This window comes from Carassius carassius, chromosome 28 (assembly GCF_963082965.1).
Source record: "Carassius carassius chromosome 28, fCarCar2.1, whole genome shotgun sequence".
NCBI classification, from domain to species: domain Eukaryota; kingdom Metazoa; phylum Chordata; class Actinopteri; order Cypriniformes; family Cyprinidae; genus Carassius; species Carassius carassius.
Window position 1 is genome coordinate 31559769 of NC_081782.1, and position 10579 is coordinate 31570347.

Below are 10579 nucleotides of genomic sequence, written 5' to 3' on the forward strand. Positions count from 1 at the left end.
TCAGATCGTTAAAAAGCGAGACCTTGCTCTTAAAAGGTCCGTAATAAAAAAAATAATACTGATCACCTTATTTTTACTGGTTTGAGAAACAAAGTAGTATCAGAGCTGCGAAAGGCTAAGACTAATTATTTTTCCAAATTAATTGAAGAGGCCAATGGAGCTTATTTGGGTGGAAGACAGCAGTGTGTCAGGGTTAACGGGGCTAAGTCTCCTCTGCAGATATACAACACGGGAGTACCGCAAGGTTCTGTACTTGGCCCTCTGCTGTTTACAATGTACATGAATGACTTATCAAATTGCTGTCCAGGCATTGGCTGCCAGATGTATGCTGATGACACTGTCATCCATGTGTCCACTACAACACCCAGCCTGGCAGGTGAGCACCTGACTCAGGCATTACATAACATCTTGAGTTGTCTCATTTAACTCTTAATGCTTAAAAAACAGTTTCCATGTGCTTCTCCATAAGAAATAGGCCTACAAGAGATGTATTTGAGGTGCAGATTAAAAATGAAGTTAATAAGACAGTGAATTAAGTCAAGTATCTAGGGATTATTCTAGATAAGAATTAAAAATTTGACAGTCACATTGAGTACATCTGTAAGAAGGTCAAACCAAACCTTAATTGTTTTTGTGTTATTAGAAGAGATTTGTCATGTCAAACTGCAAAACTTTACATGCATGCAATTATTTTTTCACATTTATCATATAGTGTCACATCATGGTCCCAAGTCTCTCCAAATAAATTAAAGCCTATTATTTCAATATATAAACAGGCAATAAAAGTGTAAGGGAAACAGGTCAATTTAGCTCAAAGGGAATCATTTAAGATTTTAAAGGGAATTTGAACAGAATCACTGTTTCACGGCTGATCACTGAGCAGCCCTGCGATTCACTGAACGGGCCGTTTAACATCAAATCTGCGCTGGATATTAATATCCAAAGTATAGTGAAAACACTATCAATTAGCACAGTAACAAGATCGGCAGTTTAAGACATTAACTTGTAAGCACAAAACACAAGATACTTCTCTTTTCAATATGAATAAGGCTTTATTAGATAAATCTACGACATATAAACTAATCTAACACATAAACGCATGAACGCACACATTCACACAAGTTGCAGGAAGATCGAAAGTTAGGGAAAGATGAGTTTAAGAGAATGGAAATGTGGAATCCCAAGTTTACAGCAATACGTTAAATTGCATAGACATGAACAACCATCAATCACTTAATTAACCCTCGCATTGAGTTCCTCATTGAGGTTAAAATTATATTAGATACACCAGCACAAATGTCTGAAGGTACATTGCCTGTGTAAAGTTGTCGCTGATTGGCTGGAAGTTCAGTAGTCGTTGAAGTGACGTCTTGAGAAGCCGTGGTTGGGCGTTGGCTGAAGATGCAGAGAGTTGTGTGTAGCTGGCTGAAGTTGAACTCGACGTTACAAAACTTAACTCAGAACACGAAACTCTCAAACGGAAAAGAAAAGAAGTAAAGTTTGGCGAGACTAGGTGGTGTTCCTTCTCATCGTGGCTAAGTAGCAGCAGGCGTGCAGGCTAAAGCACGCTGGAACCGCGCTCAAAGAACAGTGATGACAAACAGCATGGCTAAAAGCTAAAGCTAAAAGCTGGCATGACTGATAGCAGAAGCAAAGCTAACAACTAAAAGCCGACATGACTAATAGCAGAAGCAAAGCTAGAGACTAAAAGCAAGATTTTATGGTGTCCTGAGTATTTAAACTGGCCTGTTGGCCACACCTCAAATGTTGTCTTGACCAATCAGATATTGTCTTGGCTCGGGGGCATCATAAATCATATGTTTATCTTACCAAGCATGTGGTCCGAATTTTCCCGCTCTTGCAGGGTCTAATTTTGGACATGATTCCTATAACCAGAATATGATATATTTGACAAATAATTGATTGTCTGGACTAATTCAAGCAAGCAGATTCGATTACGTAGATACTAGACATGACTATGTATCCTTAAGCTATCCGATAGTTATTAAAAGACATACACAATAAGTGATTATAACATGATAGTCAAATGTGTGGGTTACATATAAATGAATATGGAGTTAAGCGATGGACTGATATTCATTCAGAAGTCATTTTGGAGTTCATTTTGGTCCATATACATGTAGAAAAGACAGGTCCTTTGCCATTCTCTTGGCAAAGATGTCTGTGGAGACCAGAGGTTCAAAGCCCCTTCCCCCTTAGGAATTTCAGTCTGGTTCTGCTAGGTGGGGGGGAAGTCAAAAGAACTTATCTCATGGGTTTACACATGATGTCCTGGCATTGCTTATCAATTACAAACAACAAATTTGACAAATCTCTTCTCCGAATTGAAATTGTCAATAATTGTTCTAGTGGTGTTAATGTTGAAAGCTTTTCTGTGAAAGCTTTGGTTGGTTGGTTATCTTGCTTGGGACTTGTGGCACAGAATGTTTTATGACTTCCTGTTGCCTTACTGAGGAATTCAGCTCGTGTTTCAACCACAGCCCTGATCGACTCTTTAATTTGTCTGGTTCGAGTCATTTCTGCTACATATCCCCCTTTCGAACAGCGAGGTGTTTAGCTGAAGACATCGTCGATCGCTGGAGAAACAAAGGCAGAAGAAGCAGACAAACACAGCAAACAACAAGACAACACCTCCATGACAGTTACTGTACTGGTGCAGGCATCAGGTTATTTAGGTACACGTGGTTAAGTTCAATTAGTCAATGTAGTTTAGCACATTGAGGATAGTTTAGATAGTTTTGGAAATCGTTGTTTTATTTTGATTCATCAATCAAATTTGTGATTAACTTTGTTTGATTCTTCTAGGTTGTCTTACTTTACACGTTTACCGTTAGTTTTCTAGTAACCTCATTTTCAATTAAATGAATTGACCTATCATGCATGGAGCTCTCTGGCTTCCATACAGTTTAGAGTGGCTGGTGGATATTAGGTGTTCAGAGTCAATCCTAATATCAGACCTTTGACCCTTGCAGGGTGTCTAGGTGTTTCACCTACTCAGGAAAGAGGGGAAGGAGAAGGATAGGTAAAAGAAGAACAAAACAAAACAAAGCTGCTGTGGGTTTTCTAGCATGTTATCAGTAGATGTTGTTACCTCTGGGTGTAGGTAATGTTGTGTGTGTTAATGGTGTAGTGCATGTGTGGTCAGATTTGTTCAAGTCTGTGTTGTCTCCCCCTTTTTCTAGTATGTCACTGAAGACTGGCTCTCTGCATCCTTGGCTTGGATGAGGGCGTGTCCATGGTCTAATGGGGGTCAGTCAAGCAAGGCAGGAAGTTCTTTAGCAGACAGTCAGAGGCAGTTTGGCATGGCTGGGTGAAGCTGGGTTGCAAAACTTTGTCTCCTATGTGTGCATTCTTCTTGTGGTGCCTTCTGGCTGTAGCAGACTTTCTGACCTTCTGTGCTCTGGTGGTTGCTGTTGCACAGACAGGGAACGTGGTTCTTGGAGTTGGAGTTCATTTGACAGTTTGTTAGTGACTGAGGTGATGTCCTTTAGTACCTCAGATTTTTCATCAACGGTTGGCCATGAAAGACTTGTTCGTTCCGGGTTGTTGTTGAACAGGTGCTTGTCATCTCTGATGTGGTGTAGCAGGTCATCACCGGCCTTCCATTCTGTTGCTGGTCACAGCGAGCATGACTCAACTTTGTGGTCATATGCATGTAAATTGTCTTGAAGGAACTCTCTCAGTTGTTTCATGACTTGTTCCATGTCTTCTGATGGTAAGCTGTCATGTTCTTGTGCATACTCAGCACTGTGCATGTCTGAGTGGTGCTGAGTGGTGAGGTTGGTTTTGTTGTCGCTTACCCACCCGTGTTGCTCTTGGATGAGTCAGGTGATTACCTTTGGATATCTGGTTAGGTTTCCAGATGTTATCCTTTTGGTTTCTTGAGAAGCGTGGCTGGTCCCATGGATTTTTCCAGCAGTTGGGCTGAAAACGGTCGTGGATATGGGCGTCACGCTCTATGTGCTCTTGATGGAAGCCTCTGGCGTTGTGATGCCACTGGGTGTCGTCCAGTGCAAGGCTTGAGTCTTTGTTGACAGAGTTCAAGAGTGTGGAGGTTCTGTTACCTTTCTTTGAGGCCATCTTCTGCTTGTTATAGGCCTTCTGAGTTAGGTCACGCAACTGTTGGATGGTCATGGAGTTCGGACAGGCCATGACACCTAGATGGTGACTGACTCCAGGGTGCAGATTCTTTAGGAAGAGGGTTTTGAAGTTCACATCCTCTTCAAGGTCAGGGTTGTTTTGTGCACCGAAGTAGGCTTGTCGGAGTCGGTTGTAGTAAGCTTGTGGAGCCTCTTGTCGACCTTGTTTGGTTTCCAAGGCAGACTCTGGGTCTGTAAACTCTTTAATCAGGACCTCACGAAGTCGCTGGTAGTTTGACTTGGTTTGACTGGGCTGTCGATCTAGGGCGTTTCGTACTTCGAGACTGGACGTGGCTCTAAGGAGGTATAACCAGTCTCTGTCAGTCACATGAGGTCTCATTTCCAGATGAAATTCAATATCTTGCAGGTAAGCCTGGATGTCGTGGCCCCCTGTGGAGTTCGGGTTGAACCTGCTGATGTTTTTAGACAGTCTGTTAAGGTCTTTGATGGTCATCCCGTGTGCAGCTCCAAGGTCTTGTCCGTTTCAGTTCTGTACATTTCAAGGTGGTCTTTCAAAGCACTGATTTCAGAATTCTTGTTTCTGATGTCTAGCTTGGCTTTCTCTAGTAGCTGTTCGGCATACTGGAGTCTGTTTACCAGGTCTTTCTGAGCAGCCGTTGCATGTTGCTGGTCGAGCTGAGCTGCTGCTAGGGCTGCTTGGAGCTTAACAGGTTCCATTGTTTCCTGCTCCCTCTCGCTGGGTGGTTTGAGTTGATCTTGGACTTTCACTTCCAGCTTGTCTATGCGACGTTGAGCACGTGTCAGCTCCTCTTGAAGATGGGTTATGTGCTTGTTGCTCAGTTCCAGCTGGGTTGTTAAGGCATAGCTTAGGGAGCTGGTGATCTTTTTTTTGTGATTAACTTTTTATTTGAAAGTTAACATAAACATAAACATAGACAAAACAACACTCAAACACTGATCGTCACCATAAAAAAAAAAAAAGAAAAAAAAAAAAAAGAAAAAAGAGAACAGTCAAAACCAAGGGAAACCTGTGTACACACTTAATACCAGTAACCTAAAAGACAAAAGAGAAGATGGGCCCATAAAATTAAAAAAGAAAACAAATAAACACATGTCATGGTCCTCGAAGAAGCATATTCAATTCAACAATCAAATATCCCCAGTTCGACACAGTTTGGGGCTTTGCTCGGTTAAATCTGGCTGTTGCGTATTCTAAATTAGCCATTGATTGCACATTCAACAACCAGTGTTTCAGTAAATTTATCTCTGAATTAAACCAATATTCTAGAATCCCTTTTTTTGCTGCTGTAAAGCCACAAAATAGCATTCTCCTATCTGCTACTTTAAAATTCAAAATGGTGTCATCATTTAACAAACATAAACAAGGATCTGGAACTATGGTAGTCCTGAGTATTTTACCCATAATGTCACATACATGAGTCCATAACGTGTTCACTTTCACACATTCCCAAAACATATGCAAAACTGTCCCAACAGAAGAACTCGGACATAAAGTACAATTAGGAGTTGAATGTAAACCCATTCTATAACGTTTATATGGAGTGGCATACGATCTATGAATTACTTTGAAGTTGATCAATTGATGACTTAAATTCCGAGATGTGTTATTTATATTTGACCAAATCCTGTGCCAGTCTGGTTGAGAACCTGTTTTATTGAGCTCCCTGTCCCAAATCCCCTCAATGGGTAATATTTTACTAAGTGAATTTATGAGTGCATTGTATATCTTGGTAACCCATCCACGAGCGCACTGGCTGTTGTTAAACCAATCTGATAGAAAATGAGAGTTTATTTGAGCATCACACTTAATACCACAAGCCATCAATGATGAACGTAATCTTAAATAAAGGAAAAATGAAGAACCTGGGATGTCAAACCTCTGCTGTAATTGCTGGAAGGAGAGAAGGCCATTTTCATCATATATATTCCTTAAAGTGTTAATCCCCCTAGACGCCCAAGGAATAAATATAAAGGTTTTTCCTGCAGTTAAAATGAGTGGGTTGTTCCAAAGCGGAGATAATGTATGATATTGTGGCACATCGCCAAGAAGTTTCTCTACTTTACTCCAAACTAAAAGGGAATATGATATAATGTTTCCAAATCTTTCAAAAATGAAGTGAAGTGAAGTGAAGTGACATTCAACACTACAGACACTCAAGTATGGTGACCCATACTCAGAATTTGTGCTCTGCATTTAACCCATCCGAAGTGCACACACACAGAGCAGTGAACACACACACACACACTGTGAGCACACACCCGGAGCAGTGGGCAGCCATTTATGCTGCGGCGCCCGGGGAGCAGTTGGGGGTTCGATGCCTTGCTCAAGGGCACCTAAGTCGTGGTATTGAAGGTGTAATTGAATTAAACTATTCATTTAATTTACGATGCTTATGTTTAATATATAAAAGATCCTGCAATCTGTGGGGTACTGCTAGTGCTTCCTCTATTACCCTCCAGGGCACCATGGAGTTCTCATCCGCCCAGTTACGTAATGCTCGAACTTGAAAAGCCCAATGATAAAATTTTAAGTTTGGGAGTGCCAGTCCACCTTCTAACTTAGGGCGTTGTAATGTGATCGATTTAATTCTGGCCCTTTTACCATTCCACAGAAACTCTGAGATCATGGATTGTGCTTGATCCAAAAATTTTAAAGGGGGAGAGGCTGGAATCATGAAGAATAAAAAGTTGAACCGGGGCAATATATTCATTTTAACAATTGAGATCCTCCCTTGTAACGAAACAGGTAGAATACTCCATCGTTGCATATCCCCTTTAACCTTCTGGAGCATGTTTGTATAGTTATTATTCACAGTTTGGGAGAGAGTTGTGTATATGTCAACACCAAGGTATCGCATGCTGTTATTAATGGGAATACCTGAGGGAAGTGTAATATTTTGAGCTGCAGCGTTCATTGGGAGCAACGTAGATTTTGACCAATTTATTTTATAGCCAGCTAAGTTCTTAAATTCCTCAAACAAGGATAGCACAGAGGGGAGTGAGGTTTCGATATCTGAGAGAAAAAGCAAAATGTCGTCCGCATAGAGAGAGATGAAGTGTTTTGAGCCAAGTACGGTGATGGGGGAGATGCGTTTATGTTCTCTAACTGCTTGAGCAAGAGGTTCCACTGAGAGTGCAAATAAAAGTGGGGAAAGAGGGCAACCTTGTCTTGTTCCTCTATGCAAGGTAAAGGGTGCGGATTGAAGACTACCCGTGATTACAGATGCTAGAGGGGTGTTATAGAGTGTTTGAATCATGGAAATAAATTTAGGCCCAGATCCACACTGTCTAAGAACCGCCCACAAGAATGGCCATTGCACCCTGTCGAAGGCCTTCTCAGCGTCTAATGACAGAGCTGCACAATCAACTGGAAGGGTTTGTGCTATATCAACAATGTGCAAGAGCCTGCGAATGTTGTCAGCAGCAATCCTTCCCCTCATGAAGCCAGTTTGGTCGAAATTAATTAGCTTATCAATTACTTCATCAACCCGTCTAGCTAACACTTTGGCATACATTTTAACATCACCACAAATTAAAGAAATGGGTCTATAACTTGAACATTCAAGTGGATCTTTCCCACTTTTTAACAAAAGTGTAATTATTGCAGTCTTCTGATCTCTATGAAATGTGTTATTTTTTATTGCAAATTGTATTGACTCTAGAGCCAACTGTCCTACTGTATCCCATAAAGCTAGGTATAATTCTGGTGGTAATCCGTCAAATCCAGGAGATTTGTCTTTTTGGAGAGATTCTGCAGCTTTTTTCAGCTCGTCCAAAGTGACAGGTCTCTCTAGAAAATCCGAGTCATAAGGCTCCAGTTTGGGTAAAGAAATAGCGTTGAGGAACTTTATGCACTTCTGTTGATTAAAAGTTAAATCTGATGAGTAAAGGTCTTTATAAAAAGAACTGAATACCTCATTCACCCCCTCAGGATCTGTTATCACTCTACCATGTTTATCTCGAATGACATTTATTGACGATTTAGCTTCATTCTGCTTCAGCTTCCAGGCAAGAAGCCGACTAGGCCTATTTCCATGGAAATAATATTTCTGTTTAGTCCTATGCAGAATAAATTCAGATTTCTGGAGAGATGAAGCATTATATTCCCCCTTAAGTGCAGAGAGTGCATTTGCCCTATCTTCTATGAACAAATCTTTCTGTTGTTTCTCCAATAATTCTATCTCATGTTCAAGTTCATTAAATCTTTTACTCTTTATTCTCTTCTGGAATGATGAAAAAGATATGCAGAACCCTGTTATGACACATTTACATGCCTCCCATAATACTTGTGGATTGTCACATACATTATTATGCTCTAGAAAATCATTAAGGTGTTGTTTTAATTTTCCCAGAAAATCTGAGTTTGTTAAGAGAGTAGTGTTAAAACGCCATCTGTTTAGTTTTGGCATTGGGCAGGACGGAAGAAAATTGCAAATTATAGGAGAGTGGTCAGATAAAAGGATGGGAAGCATTTTAATAAATGGAATATTACTGATCAATGACGGAGAAATAAATATGTAGTCAATTCTGGAGTAAGTCTGATGGCGTGCTGAGTAGAAAGAGAAATCTTTGGCCCCGTCATTATTAATTCGCCAGATGTCTGCTAGGTTTAAGTCTTTGATGAAAGTATTTAATGCGTTCGAAGAAGCTAGACCAGAGATATTCCCTGTTGATCGATCTAGAGCAGGATTTATTACTGAGTTGAAATCACCACCTACTATAAGTTCAGTGTCAGGAAATTTTAGTAAGCTACTTTGAATCGATGACAGAAACCTCGGTTCAAAATCATTAGGGGCATAGATGGAAGCCAGCAGTAACCGTGTGTTATTAACAGTGCCAACCACTAGAACATATCTACCACCGTCGTCTTTTGCATAGTCTACTGTCATTTGTAAGTGTCTATCGGCCAAAATCAAAACACCCTTTGTTTTAGTATTTGCGCATGAGTGCGCAATCACTTTATATCGCCTATTCTGGAAGCGATGCACATCTCCAAGTCTGAGGTGCGTCTCTTGGATTGAGGCGATCGATGCTCGGTGGCGTTGTAAAAATTCTAAAACCCTGGTACATTTAATCGGAGAATTGAGGCCTCTCACATTCCAGCTAATTATGTTAATGTCGCCCATAAAGTAAATAAGTATAAATCAAAAATAATTTGTGACGCTACAGCCAGCATTTCTATTGATTGATTTTAAAGCATTATAAACAAGGTTCCCTCGGCAAAACAGGTCAGAAAATAAACTGTTGAAAAACGAGATGATGGCAAAAACCATAACAACTATGTACAAAAAAGAGTCAAGCCGCCAGGACGTAAGGCATTGCCTAAGCCCCAAGGCTAGAAGAAAAGTAAACTTTCTATGAGTCGTGACTCTTGAAACAGCATGCAAACCCGCCCCCAAACCCAACTCTGTGATTTAAATGATCAGACCTATTCTACAGTTTTCTTACCACTGTGTCAGAACCTGACCACTGTGTTATGTAACCCGTCAACATAGAAGTTCAAAAAGTCCGTTGTCCGACGTTGGTATGATGAATTCTCAGTCCTGAGGTTGAGATGTATCCATCTCTGATCCAAGGTTCCGATGGGTGCCAGGATCAGTGGTCGCTGCATTAGTCGGGGAAGCCGGGAGTGAAGACGCCGTTGGAGATGCCATGGATGTTTGGATGGTGCTGAGGAAGTGTTCTGCTTCTTCTGGAGACTTGAAGTTGTAGTTTTTGCGTCGGAAGGTCACTTTAAGTTCCGCTGGGTATATAAGAAATGGATTCAAGCCTATGGAGGAATTTTCTTTTTCACATCGTTGAACCCCATGCATTTCTTGACCGTGGCAGCGCTGTAATCAGGGAAAAAGGATAAAGTTTGCTTTGTCGTGAGTGATGGGAAAGGCATCTCTGGCCCCCTTCAAGATGGCTTGACGGTCTGCATAGTCCAGCAGTTTAAAAATAAGTGTGCGCGAACGATTCCTCTCTTTCTCACTGTTGTTGTACAGCTGATGTGCTCTCTCGATTTTTATTTCACGTCCAGCCAGGACGGGGATCCATCGAGGCAAGTGCGTTTTTATAAAGCCTATGGCATCTGAGCCCTCTAGGGATTCTGCTAAGCCCACCAGCCTCAGGTTGTTTCTCCGACTCCTATCCTCCATTTCGGTGAGTTTGTTGGTGAGAGATATGATTTGCTCATCATGACCATGTATGTCTCGTTTGTTAGCCCGCACCGTTGCTTGGAGAGAGTCGAGTCGAGACTGGTCTGTATGTACGATTTTGCCCAGACGTTCTATGTCCACAATCACGCTATGCACAGCTTCATTTGCTTGTTCAATTTGAACTTGTAGATCAGCCAGTTGAGGTACTACCACACTATCCATCGCTGCTTTTACAGCTGCCAGAATGGAAGCATCAAACTTTTCTTGTTATTCTGCTAATGCTAACCGAACAGCTTT